At 29.9% G+C, this 14,611-nt stretch overlaps 1 protein-coding gene across 4 annotated transcripts in view; it reads left to right on the forward strand.

Annotated features, from left to right (window-relative positions):
• LOC119644694 (cAMP-specific 3',5'-cyclic phosphodiesterase) overlaps positions 1-14,611 on the forward strand; it is a 390,657-nt gene that overhangs the window by 148,884 nt on the left and 227,162 nt on the right. The window lies entirely within an intron of this gene.

Genomic DNA, 14,611 nt, shown 5'->3' on the forward strand with positions numbered 1-14,611 from the left:
TGATCTTAGTCCTCGAATATGAGTTGATACACTTATCTCCTTTTACGTGAAATTTTATATGCAGTAGTTTTTTATTTTTATGTATTTTTATTTTAATATACATATTTTACGTTTTTATTCTTATTATGAAAAGGTGGGAATGGTTTGTCACTTTTCTTAGTCCTCCTATCACACTCAAAGCATTAGAATTCTTGATAAGAAGACGCAGTTTTATTTAAGTTCGTATATGTCTGAAATAGTGTAAGAAATTTCAAAGGCAAGGTTTAGATAAACGCTTTTCTTACGCTTTTTCGGTAAATTAAAAAAAAAAAAAAACAGTTTGTATACCTCCTCAATTTTATTATATCTTGCGTCACTTGCGTACATAATACCCAGAAGAACCACTTCGTATTATACGGATCGATTCAGAATCACTATGTGAACCGATCTACATAATTGTCTACACGTCCGTCCATCTGCACTCTGTCCGTCTTTATTTCTTGTGTTCAACCTACAGGCCAAAATTTTGAAGATATTGTTAAGAGAATGTATCCAGTCGCGTGTTTTGGATCAAAGACAAACGCCATTGGAAACGGGATTGAATCATAGCCCGGATTAAAAGTCGTTATATAAATAAATCTATTAAGCGTATTGGTATAGCGTATTTAATAGTGGGCCGGGGCTGATTATTATGTTTTTACATGTTTTTAAGTTACTTTCCGGACATATTTTTGGCGACACTTTGTAATGAGTTAGCCGTTCATCACATTTTATCATAAAGAATTGTGAGTAAGAGGTTCTTATTCTCTTTATATATGCGCTGTAACGTCATAATCATGATTTCGAGATATGCACATGAGTACATGCTTCAAAACTATTAGAAAAAAAATTACATTATTTTGGGTTGAATTAAGTACAAGTTTAAAATTTCGAATATTTAGCGAAAGAACTTATAAAACATATCGTAATACAATTGTAATATATACATAAGAGTCTCTGGGATATATTGATTTAAAGTTTGGCATATATATTTGCTAGGTGTGATATCAAAATTTTTTGTGAAAATAATTCCGATTGAATAAAATATTGAATTACGTAAGAGAATCATTAACACTAGATGGTCAATACGCCCTTTATCTGTCAAATTTGTACAGTCGCAGAAATGAAAATAGAAACCAGAAATTTTGCATTTTCCTCAATCCTCGATCGTTAAGAACCTAGGACTAAAAGATAGCTCTGATCCGCTTAAGTAAACGCTCACAATAGACTAACATTTGGGAGAACTTGAAAACAAGTAAAACGACTATAGTACGGGTCACGACCCACTCTTAAATATCCTCACATCAGTATACAGTTATTTATATAAAAACTTTTCAAAGTAACGCCTAATATGGATAATGACCGAAAAATGGATCTGATTCGATTTTCGCGTTTATGCTTGAGTATCAAATTTCATTAAAAGATCTCAAAAATTGCGGTCTGTAAGCTAAACAGAAGAAAACAAGGTGGACAGAGGGACAGACGGCCAGATAAGGTCAGTTTCAGAAAGTGATTCTGAATCGATCAGCACGATAAAAGATGGATTTATCTCAAGTCCTTCGGGGTATTGCATACATTCGCAAAAACCTTATTGCACACTGTCGTACCAAAAGCGATGTAGGTGTTAAATAACATTGATCATTTTTTCATTTTTTTTTTCTATATAATTTCCTATCCTATGAGATATTATCAAAAATCGGAAATTCCAATGTTCGCCTGAACTGCCTACTTGCCCGATTCGAAAACGGTTTCGATATGTTTGCCAAAATCTTCACGATTATATCATTAAATTGTTACTCCATTTCATTTCCAATTTATTTCCAAATTAATTCCGATGAATATTAGCACATTCTTTACCCAATTACATATATAATTATCCAAAGTGTGATGATCATAAAGTACATTATCCGCGAGATGATCTTTCTATTTATATAAAAATGTTATATATGCTCATATCAATTCTCTAAAACCCATGTCTACATGTTAAGATCAAACGAGATTTTCATCTTTCACTTTAACAATAATAATGCCTTGTACAGCCTCGAGACGAATTTTAAAGTAACATGCGATAAATCCAAGCGAATTGCTCTCTTCTTCTTCAGGTTCAAAATCGACTTGATAGGTAATTTTAAGTGTTTCAAACGGAAAAAAATCAAAACAAAAGAAAAAAATAAATAAATAAATAAAATAAATAAATTGTTTCATTATTAACTATTATTTTAAATGCGATGGTTTATAAAAAAAAAAAAAATAAATAAAACAAAAACCAAAAATAATAAATAAAACGACAAGCTTTTACCGTCCCAGTATTAGTCGAACTCAAACCTTAGCCAGCAATAAGTTTGACACCAAAAGCTTTCATATATAGTAAGAAGAAAGAAAAAGAAAAAAAAACAACCAACGCTTATAGCGATTTTTTATTAGTAAACAAAACCAAACTACGGCGGAATCTTGAGCACATTTCTGTCTGGAGTAACATATTTATTTATTTTTTTTTTTTTATTAACATTGTTTTCTTCTGCTGCAGCAGCCAACCATAACAATGTAATCTAATGTAAGGTATTATTACAAGCTGTTCAAAGGTTCGAAGCAAACATGTTGCTATGAAATGGTAAAAAACAAATTCTTGCAGGTACCTTAACATGCGGAACTTTAGTTGTAAATCATACGTCTAGTCAGGCATACACACGAAGAAATAAAGAAAAGTGAGAGTTATATACATAATTAAAGTAAAGAGAAAAAAATTGATAAATTAATAAAAGAAAAATATTAAACAAAACAAAACAAATATTCTACACATAAACCTTATAAAAAAAAAAAATAAAAAAAAAAAATAAAAAAAACAAACAAACAAACAAAAAGTGCTTTATAAAATATAAAAATATTTATGTAAAAATAATAAGTATTAAAATATTGCTTTTTTTTTTTTTTTTTTTTTTTTTTTTCTTTATCATTGTGTGTCATAATATTATCAATATTTATATAAATATGAATGAAATGCTTTCTCTTAATGGTGTAATGAAAACAATAAATAAAATTTGAACAAAACACTTGAATGCTTATTATATATATGATTTATATTGATAAAAAAAAGTTCACCCACATTTTGTTAGCCTTTCCGCATAATTGCTCTCTTGCGAACACTTTAAGCCGTTTATATTTCTACCTTTGGTTAGTTTATTCTTTTTATTTATTTATTTATTTTTATTTTTTTTTTTTTGTATTGCTTTCGTTTTATTTGTTATTAAAAACTTTATATTATTATTATTTTTTTTTTTTTACAGAAAATACGTTACAATTAAATTGAACACATATTTAAGTAGGTTTTTTTTTTTTTTTAACTATTCTGTGCATGCCACCTACGTACATATTAGATATATTCAAATGAATGAATGACTCAATAAAGAGAAAAATTCTTCTATCCAGCAATAAAGGGTTAACTGTACATTAATTTTGCTGTAATGCTGATGAAATCGAGATATTTGCGTAGCAATAACTTGATCAATACGCTCAATTGATTATAATCAATTTTAAATTCCGAATATATTCAAATTTTGATTCCGATGGATTTATGGAGTTTTCTTCGAACGAAAGAGTAAAGTAATTATTTTGACTAAAAATTAAGATGAGATGGCGGGTATTCCGAATTCGCTTTAAAACACGTACGGCATTTTTTCACTTTGTTTTTAATTAGCATACCATTCACCTTATTTGTATTTGTACACAACAACACTTAATGAGTTTTCATACGCATCCGTTTCTACATCTACAAGGTAAATAAAAACATTGACGTGAACGAAACCAAGTAGCATAATATTTTTATATCCATAGGAGAGAAATGATATATATATATATATATATATATATATATATATATATCATATATATATGTATATATATATATATCATATATATATTTATATATCATATATATAATAATTCACATTAACTGGGAAGCTTTACGTTCATCGTTTAACAGGATAAACTGACGGCAATCAATTCATTTATTCGCCTATATTCATATTTACCAAAATCATAATAATTCGGCAGAATTTGTTCTGTTGTTGAAATTCTTTTACCCGTTGCCGTTGAGTTAAATTTCAAAAATTTCAGATTAACAGGATACCAGTTAATAAAAGAAAAAGAACAAAAAAAAAAAAAAAAAATTAAAAAATAAATAAATAAATAAAAGAAAACATGATTCTTGCTTCCTCTTTCGACATAACAATTTAAAATTTTGCTTATTATTTTGAGTTTGTTTTCGTCATTTAAAGTGGCCAATTAAATGTATGAATGTCTGCCGGTTGAATGCGTTTGTCCATTTCTTATTATATGCTTTTTAACTCTTACACCACTTGTGGTAAACGTAAGTAAAGTATGCGCGTACATATAGAACACCGAGAAAGATTTAATATAGACACGCCTTTATTTATATCGATCGATTCAAAATTAAATTCAGAATCACTTTTTCATTCCATCTAAGCTTGTCTGTTCTTTTGCCCGTTTGCGTTTTTTTTTTTTTTTTATGTTCAAACTACAGGTCTCAAGTACTTGCGAAGAACATTAAATGTTACATTATTATATCCTACACCATTCGTGTTATAAAGCCTTATTAAGTTTATACGGATGTATGTAACATAGAGAAAGAAATTCAATAAACTAAAATCACTTTCTAAAATCACTTGTCAATTTTTTAGGATAATTAGGACAAAATTTGGGTGCACTGCCGTCTTTTCGAGCAAAGGTAAACGTTATTTGAAAATGGTTCGGTCACGGTATTAGGTCAAGTAGTGTAGGGTAAATGGTATCTCACTGTGAACTACTGAAGAACTAAATAAAACTATGTTAACAAATATCATATGGCGATGATATTATCCCGTTTTATATAATAATTTTATTGCAGTTACTCCCCCCCTTTTCGTTCTTTTTAATCATATTCTATTAAAGAAATTGTTTTTAAAGCATATGTTTATGAGGTACGAAAGATTTCAAGAAACGGAGTAATAGCAAAAATATTCAATAGTAATGTGATTTCATTAACATACTGCGAAGCTAGCATGTTGTGTTGTTGTGTTGCCTAATAGAGATTATATTAATATGATGATAAAAGAGCAAAGAAAAAAGAAAAGAAAAAACCAAATTATATGAAATCATTATCAGCGTAATATGCAATGTAAGCGTAAGAAACTTTATCGTAACCGTACTTTTAACCGTACTTGTATGTAAGCGTAATCATGCTATTTCACACCTGTAACGTAACATACCCGAAGTTTCACTTTCAATACATACTTACTAGTTAACAAATAATGGAGGAAAACATGAAGTATTACAAACAAGCAACTTTGCAATACAAAAAAAAAAAAAAATGAAACGACTTTGACTTCAAACCTGATCAGGTACTTACTTACATCAATACTTTACCGATATAAAAAACTTTTGCTTAAATTTAATTTATCGCTCGTATCGTCAACTTATCATCAAAGTTTAGGAAGAAATATTCTTTTTTTAAGAAGAACAATCAATACATTTTTACAATGTTTTCCTCTACCCGCCCCCGTTTTTTCTTTTCGATTAAATTTTCAACGAGTTTAATGCGTTTATGCTTAGATTTTCTAAGCCGATTACTTGCTATAAAAATTGCTTTTATTATCCTTGCACTAAAGCAGTTAGTTTATGCAACATAATCGATGAATATTTTCATTATAACGGTTTTCAATGGAAATTAAATGCAACAACTCGTTCTATCGTTTCACGTCAAGTTAATAACTTTTAAGTGAAATCTGCTCTACAATTAGTTTTATCTCTTTCGTAGAAGTGTTTTATTCTAATTAATATAAGATTGATTACCATAAACGTGTTATTGCAATTAATTGCAAGTGATATTAAAAATTATATCGCATTTTTTTTTTTTTTACATAAAAATTTACCTATGCATTTAGTAATTGAAAAAAAGGTTGAAAGGTCGGTCTTGCAAATGAAATTTCAATTTAATTAATGTGAGCGTTTTTTTTTTTTTTTTTGTAACAGACTAGCATCGAGCAAAACTTATATAAGTTTTTAACGGCAGACTTGTAAAAAGCGAACGCAACAAACGCAAATTAAATGTCTTTCAATATTATCCATAAAAAGCATTGGATTTTTACTTAATAGCAAACATCGATAGCCGTGTAGTAATCGCGCGGCAGTTTATCGCAGAAAATTGTTACCAGCAAAATAATAATAATAATAATAATAATAATAGTAATAATAATAGATGAGCTAAATTAGTTAATTAATTATGTCATTTTTGTCGATTGAGTTAAAACGTTTAAGAAGACACTTATATATATATGATATAAGAAATTAATTGAAAAACTCTTTCGTTTATTATCCTTTGGCAATATTCGCAGTTAATTAACGCATATCTCATAATACAAGCACAAGATATCCGAAAGAGATAATATTTGGTTCTTAAGAGTATATCCTATTCTCTCTCTCTCTCTCTCTCTCTGTCTCTCGCTCTATTATACTTTTCTATGTATAAGACACGAATAAATTGTTTACACAATAAGCCGGCTTCGTATCTGTTTAACATTTCAGATTTATATGTTACGTAGGAGCCACTTGATCAATTTATTTACTATACATATATGTATGCATGAGTTAGCATTAAACAACTATAATAAAGAATGATTAGTAAATTTTGCAAAAATTTACAAAATTACGATTAACAAAAACCATAATTTGATAAGAAACTTCTAATTTCTAAGAATGCATTGGGAATAAGTGCAAATATTATAGTCATTAAATACTTTATACCAGTCTACAGTTACTTATATAACGACTGTGTGAGAATAAGACCTTATAGGTGTGGTTAGGTAGGAAGTGTGGTTAGGTAAGAAAAACTGGTTCGATTCGAATCATTTTTAATGAAATTCATCTTTGAGCCAAAATGTGTGTGTGTGTTACAAAATTTCATTAAAATATCTTTTAAATTTCCAACCTGCAGGATGAATGTAAAAAAAACAAAATAAACAGATGGACAGAGAAGCTTAAATCGAGTCAAAAAGCGCTTCCGAATCGATCGGCATAACGATAAAGTGGATCTCTCTCTCTATATATAATTTTCTATTATAAATGATGTAGGGTATAAAAATTTGCTAATAATTATTGCTTTGATATCATAAAATGTTAAAATATTTTGTGAGATCAGAAAGTCATATCAAATTATTTAAAGTTCTTACGCCCGCTACCGATAACTATAACGACGCATTAGATTTGTGCGTCAAATAATAATCTCCTAAAAATGTTTCACATGTGTGTGAATATATATTATATATTTGGTTAATATAAGATTTCGCATCGATTACGCCCGGTTTGTCTGTCCGTCCGTGCATTTTTGAAACATTCGCGACCACGACTTGAGCCATCGAATTGATATCGAAAGCATAAATTCTTGGCATTTATAAACTGTTAGCTTACGGCCTTAAGACATACCGTCAAATGCACACACATATAAACGATAATTCATATCAGATATTTAATTAAAATTCGAGAGACGATTGATATCAATGCGAATCATTCAGACGGACCGCAAAGATGTCGAATCACAAAAATGTAATAATCTGTCTGAGATATTGGAAAAAAAGGGTGAAATTGAAATTATAAGCAAATCATCCGATTGATGGATAGATATGCGCATAACTAACCGCATATTTTGTAGTTCTTATGTATTTGGTTAAGTTGATTGTTGGAGGCGAAAATTTCGCAACAAAACCGAATGTAAGTCTTTTGTTTATTTGACGTGTTGACGTTGTTGAAAAATGAACATTTAAGAATCTCATATAATATTTATAATATCATGCTTTAAAAAACATGAAGGTGTATTCATACTGGTTTCTCATACGCAGAGGGAGCCTTTTGCTTATCCCATAAATTATATATATTTTTGGTCACTATTAAATTGTGAAACAATATGAGTACACTGGTCTGTCTGTCAGTCTGTCTGTCAATATAATTTGTATCGTAAAGATACTCTCCATCGTACAACTGAAGATATCGAGCCTGAATTTGGCAAAAACATTAGACGCGATTGCAGGCAGGTTAGTATTGAAATTGAGTAAAATCGCTCAATGCCTCAACGCCTGCCATAAAACCTAAAGTGAGAACAATAAGCAAAAAGGGCTTTTCTCACTCGTTACGTATCAGTTACAACAGATACAACTATACTAAGTTTTATGTGTATCTTAAAGTTGGTAAACAAAAATTGGAAAATATCATCCACGCCCATACAATATCAAAAAGTATGCAAGTGTAATTATTCTTTTTTTCGGTTTTTTTTTTTTTTTTTTTTCTTTTAAGGTAAAAGCAATGTTAGGAATAAAAGCTTCGGCCACCGCTTAATCTAATCTAATTGCCTTGTTTGTAATGTGTCTCTTTTTATTCGAATAGAATTCAATTATTGCAGACGAGTCTCTCGTTCAGTGATGAATACATGTAAAGAATGTTATTATTTGCGACCTATGATATATTCCACCAATCGTTCGAATAAGTGATATGGCGATGAATAAAAGGATATGGCTTTTTCTGCTCATTCGAAGCCAGTATGTATCTAGTCGCTATAGAATCACTTTTTGTACGTTTTTATCTCAATACGACCCAATCATTCATTGTATGTCCATTACATGTGCAGCAGGATGGTGGTGTGAATTTCTGTGAATTTCCAAACAAGCAAACTTCAGCCGTACGTGTAATAAAATTTAAGCCACGTCATGATGAAATGTATTTTATTCGCCTGCGTTGCCAGTATCCCACATCAACACACAAAAGATATGATCAAAAAATGATGGGAATTTTAAAATTTCCTGCGATATTACAAAGTCAAGATATTCTCTACTCCTTTTTTTTTTTTTTTTTTTTTTTTTTTTTTCTTTGTTAACCAATTACCTAAAAACCATGTGTTAAGTTTGAACGCAAATGGCATACATTTAGGCTGGCGAAATGATTGCGCACATATATCAATGTCATCGATGCATTTTGGTAAAGCAAACAAGAGAATAGGTTAACAAATTTTCTTTAAGCGCAACAGGTCAGATGAAATCCTAAATGATGTTCCCGTAATGCTTCCACGAAGAAAGCCAGCATTTATAAGTAGGATAGCCGTACCGAAGGGAATCATGAAAATATTACAAATACCGGGTGCCCTAATGATAGGATGGTTAGATAGCACTCGAACAACTTCGAACTACTAACGAAAATAAGCATAATTTATCGTCGACCAGCAATGAAGCAAAGTAACCATGCAATTTACTTGCATCCTTAAATAAACGTTAAAGGTATTATGCATCAAATCACAAAGAAATATTGTAGGTTAAGTGGTCTTATAAGTATTGGTAATAATTTTGACTTTACGGCCAATCCTTGCATAAAAGAAAAAAAAACGATGAGTGTGTGTTTTTTTTTTTTTTTTTTTACGCCGGAATAGTTTGACAAAATGTTGTTCATTTTATTTATTGGATCAAAATTTCAAAAACTATTTGCCATTAATTCAAACGTAGATATAAAATATTGACCTGCATCTACTATAGACCTACAACATACGACTTTCATGCTATATATTGCTTGATCGTCTTTAGACATTTTCGCTCATTGGGACATTTTCGTGATTTGTGGAAACATTGACTTAATTCAAATCCCTCTTTCAATAATGCTTTTACTTTAGATAATAAAGTTTTGCTGTCGTCTTATCTCCAGGTTCCTTCATCGGCCGTTTCTATTTAAGTGTATAAGTGTTGAAGTAGATGAGAATCATGCCGATGTTCGCGGGTTCATATCTTAAATGCAGCAAAGTTTTTTTTCGGTTCCAAACGGCCCTCTAGCTGTTACCAATTGGGCAGACATCCACTGTTACGCTTGCGGCCATCAACTAAATATCTCTCTTTCTCCTTTCTCATATCACGTCCTCATGATCGTCAATCATTGTCGATCATCGATAATGAAGGAGGGAGGGATTGCTCATATTAAAAACATGGCATCGCTGTAATGCTCTGCTCCGTTTTAGAGTTATGGAAATAGTCAGTGGTCTCCTCGCAAGTTTTCTGCCATTTATTTCATGTTCAATATATATACATATATATTCATATATACATATATAAAGAGAAAAATATATTTTTTCAAGACGCGCTTGAAATTTTTCCTTCTTCAGCGATTTCTCTTACGGGATTTCTTTTTCCCCCTTTTTACTGTACGGAGAAGTTTTTTTTTTTAAATTTCTTTCACATTTCCGTCAGTAATTGATGCGTTGAAACGTTCAAAATTTCGCGTTACGAGATTTTCGTACTTCTATTGCTTATAAAGTTTCACTGCATTCTTACAAAGTATTTTAAATAGATTTTCTTGCAACGCTTCGTTGTGAAATTCGATGAATCTGTAAATGTATCGCGTGTAATGAAGTCGATAGATTGAATGCAGTTTGGGTAATGAAGGAATTCTCGATAGGAATTATCTCTTTTTGATAAAACAATTTCATTCTCAGGTATATAAAAGAGCATGTAATTATTAATTTAATTAAAAAGAGACAATTAAATAATCAATAACATGATAGGTATGAGAGATGGCTATGAAAGAATGGCCAACATAATCTCTTGTTTGCTGCAATATCGGCAGCCCTTTTATTTCGCGTGTGTGTCAACTTTTTGCATTCAATATTTACATGAAAATTTTATTTTCTTTAATTTATATTTGATAAACTTGTTTTATTTTGCAAAATGTTTTCCAAAAACAAGAAGAAACAACTTAGCAAATTGAAATGTAATCTTATTGCAATATTTATTCGTTCTTCGTTTTCTTTTTCTCATTCATTATTATTGTGCATTTTTAATGATGAATAATATTACATACAACACGTAATGTTTTTTTCATTAACTTTTGAAAATACTTTTACCCGCTACAAAACTATATGCGTATATTAAATATGTTGTTTTATAAAAAAATATCATCATCAGAAATCAAGTCTTCTTGGTAGAAGATGAATTTTACGAGCGTCTCATGAAAAATTGCAAAAAAAACAAAAAAAAAACATTAAAACATAGACGCCCAACACTGCTTGCTTCGCCTAATACAAAATAAGGCCTTGTATTGTGTGCGAAAGTGGTCGCGAAAAACAATTCGATAAGAACTGTTTTCAATACTGATCGTCTCTGGGCCAAATCAACTTGATCACAATAACTCAAAAATTTGCGATCTATAGGCTGAACAAAAGAAAACACAGGCAGGGAGACAAATTTAGTTCGACTGTGCAAGTTACTCTGAATCGATCATAGTATAGTAAAAAAAGGTTAAGTCCTTCTAAAATCCTTCTTGGTGTTGCATACCTGCGCACAAATTTAGTATGTCTTCATAGCTCAAATAGTAGAGCGAGCGCATGGCAAATATTTAATGTTTATCAAATTCTGAATTTTCCCATAAATATTCCAAATTTTTGTACGCAAACATTCACATTCACAATAACTAAAGAAAATAAAAGCTTCTTATCGCTTAAGACTGCCGGCGTTCTCTTTTCTTTTTTTTTTTTTTTTTTTTTTTTGATGCGTCTCCCGAAACGAAGACAACTGCTTTTCTTTCTTTCTTCCTTTCTTTCTTTATCTTTATTGCTCCTATTAAAAATTCGACCAAATCCATTTTTATTTATTCCTATAATTACGATATTCTTAATGGATCATCTTATATCCATCTTTCCGTCAATTGCTTGTCGTTGAAAGTCATATAGCTATAAAGCTTAACGAAATTATCGATGCATAGTCTCATAATTCTTAATATTCTCAATTCACTTGCGCCAATCAGATATTGATAAAAGACAATTAACGTATGTCGAAGCAATCTGATAATAATTGTGCACATTGAAATGAAAAATCTTATATTCGATATTGTTATATATATATATATATATATATATATATATAAATATATTCGATTTCAAATGGGAACTAAATTCGTTTAGGTTTGACGATGAGGATAACAGCTATTCTTTCTCACGGGAATAGAGTAAATCTTTCTTGCTTGTATCGTTATATATATAACTAGCCAAGTTTCCTCCACCTTGCCATACACCTGTTACGTGAAAGTACTAAAATAAACTTTTAATTTGCATTTTTCCTTTTTTAAGCTTTTATTTGTTTTATTATTCATAAAAATTTTCGTATAACGGCAGCAAAAACAGAAAGCGTATTTGGAACTGCATAAGTGCATAAGGCAAAAGATTGTATTAAAAAAACAAAAAACAAAAAAAAAGAAAGCATTTTTATTTTAAAACAAAACAGAGAAAATCAGTGGACACATCCTTTAAAGGAAAGTCATATGAAGTGAACGTAAATAGGATTCATTTTTACTATTAGGGATATTTGATTAAGCAGAAAAGAAAGAGAAAGAAAAAGAGAAAGAGAGAGAGAGAGAGAGAGAGAGAGAGAGAGAGAGAGAGAAACTCGAAAATGAATGCTTAAACTTCCGAAAAGTGAAACGAAAACTCAAAAGCACTTTATAGAGTAGAGATATATGAATAAAATATTTTCTTCCTTTTTATCTCATCAAGAGAAATAAATTTTATTAATGTAACATTTTTTAATTGCAAAAAAAGAAGAAAAAACAAAAACAAAAAGAAAAAGAAAATTGCATACCAAATAAAGAAAAAAATTTTTTAATTTTGAAAATATACGACACTTTGAACGGATGAATATTTAAACATTTTAAAGAGTTACTTTGACTAATACTACTACTACTAATAAATGCCATCTTACTGAGGTGAGTAAAACATACATTTATCAAATTAAAAATTAATAACAAATTTTGCTCCAAGAAAAAAAAAAAAAAAAAACGAAATTGTATATGTAAAGTTAATTGAGAAAAAGGTTTTTTTTTTTTTTTTTTTTTTTTTTTTTTTTTTTTTGTCACGCAACGTTATGCAAATGACCTGAAAATGGTTATCTTTTAATTTAAGAAGCTATGACAAGTTGTTCTATTGAACTTTACCAAGTTTATTAAAATTTTCAAAAAAATTCTAAAAAACTTCCCTTAACTTCTTTTGTCCTTTTTTATGTTTTATATCTCGTTAATCATTCTTGTCCTCGAAGGAGAGAAGTATACACTCGATCGTTTACTGGTTAGTGCGTGACGCAACCAACAACAAGAATTATATAGTTTGGTTACAAATTGTCATTAATTGTGGAAGAATTTATCCAACGGAATATTGATGAATTCAAATTTTATCTAAAGAGAGTGAAAACCTCCTAACCTTGAACGTATACGTAGCTGAAGGTATAAATGAAGCGGAATATTGCTATGCATTAAAATCATTTGCAAATTTCGCTACACACACTCTGCGTTTGATCGAATAATCAAAATCCTTAACTCGGTCATTGCTTAAAAAAGATTTTATATGCTAACTTCCTTCAAGTTTAATCGAACTCCCAGTTTCAGGTCAGTTTCTCAATCAGTTGCTGTTATATTTATTGCTCAGACTCCATTCCCTATGCATTATAAGGTAACTAACTATAGGCAATAAATTGGAAAATTTGCAAACATTTTCATAGAAATTTTGGCAAAAGTATTAATCAATCTGTTAGCAAATATTGAATAGATTGCGTAGAATTAAAAAAGAGACGGGAATACAAATAGCGACAAGTTAAAGAAGTATTTGAATGAAAGTTTGAGTATTGCTTACGCCGCAAGAGATATAATCTATTATGAAATATTTTTTTAATAAAATGAGATTTCTATCCATCTTCTTCCGTCCCGTCGTCTAGTTTCAATTTATTTCTTAATTATTTCCATTTATTATCGCATGATTGTCCCGCAGGTTAAGTGCCAAGATATGCAAAAGCAATCAATAGTTGCGCTCATAATAAGCAAAATCTTGTAGAGTAGAGATCCATCTCCGCCACTATTTTGCAAATTTTCATAATAATATTTATGATGCATTCAAATATGTTTTGAAAATACGTTACGAGTGTGATTTAAGGGTGTGAAGATCAATTCGAATTGAACTAAGAAAGACATTTGGCAAACTTTGATCAAATTTTTAAAAAAAAAACCTATTCGCACGGATTATCATCTTCAAAATTTATACAAAGTTGTGTGCACGTTCCTCGTTGGAATTCTAAAATACCTTTGATGTATTGAAGTACATTCATTCTATCTCTAAAATAATCTTAATAAAGAAGAAAAATATTGATCATAATCTTGCTGATGAATTCATATCAACTAATCAATGCCGGCATTATTAGGTGAATATCAAATCATTCAAATCGCTTCACAATGTTGAAGTTTAAATTAAAATATTAATTGATTTTGGCGCATCCGTCATACGCGCACTCATCGATTATTATTCAAAAAGGAAATGATTTCCTTTCGTGAATTGAAAGTGTTTACATATAGGAAGGCACCAATAGAAATTTAAAAAAAAAAAAGAGAAAAAAAAAATCAAAAATCATCCTCCACTAATCAAAGGTAAAACACATTAGATTCGAATAAGTCCGTCCATTGTGCCCCCTACACTAAATAAGACAATTTTTATTGGACCTGTTATATGAAAAGAAACTGATGCTGCCCTATTTCGCTATAT

This window comes from Glossina fuscipes, unplaced genomic scaffold (assembly GCF_014805625.2).
Source record: "Glossina fuscipes isolate IAEA_lab_2018 unplaced genomic scaffold, Yale_Gfus_2 0, whole genome shotgun sequence".
Classification (NCBI taxonomy): domain Eukaryota; kingdom Metazoa; phylum Arthropoda; class Insecta; order Diptera; family Glossinidae; genus Glossina; species Glossina fuscipes.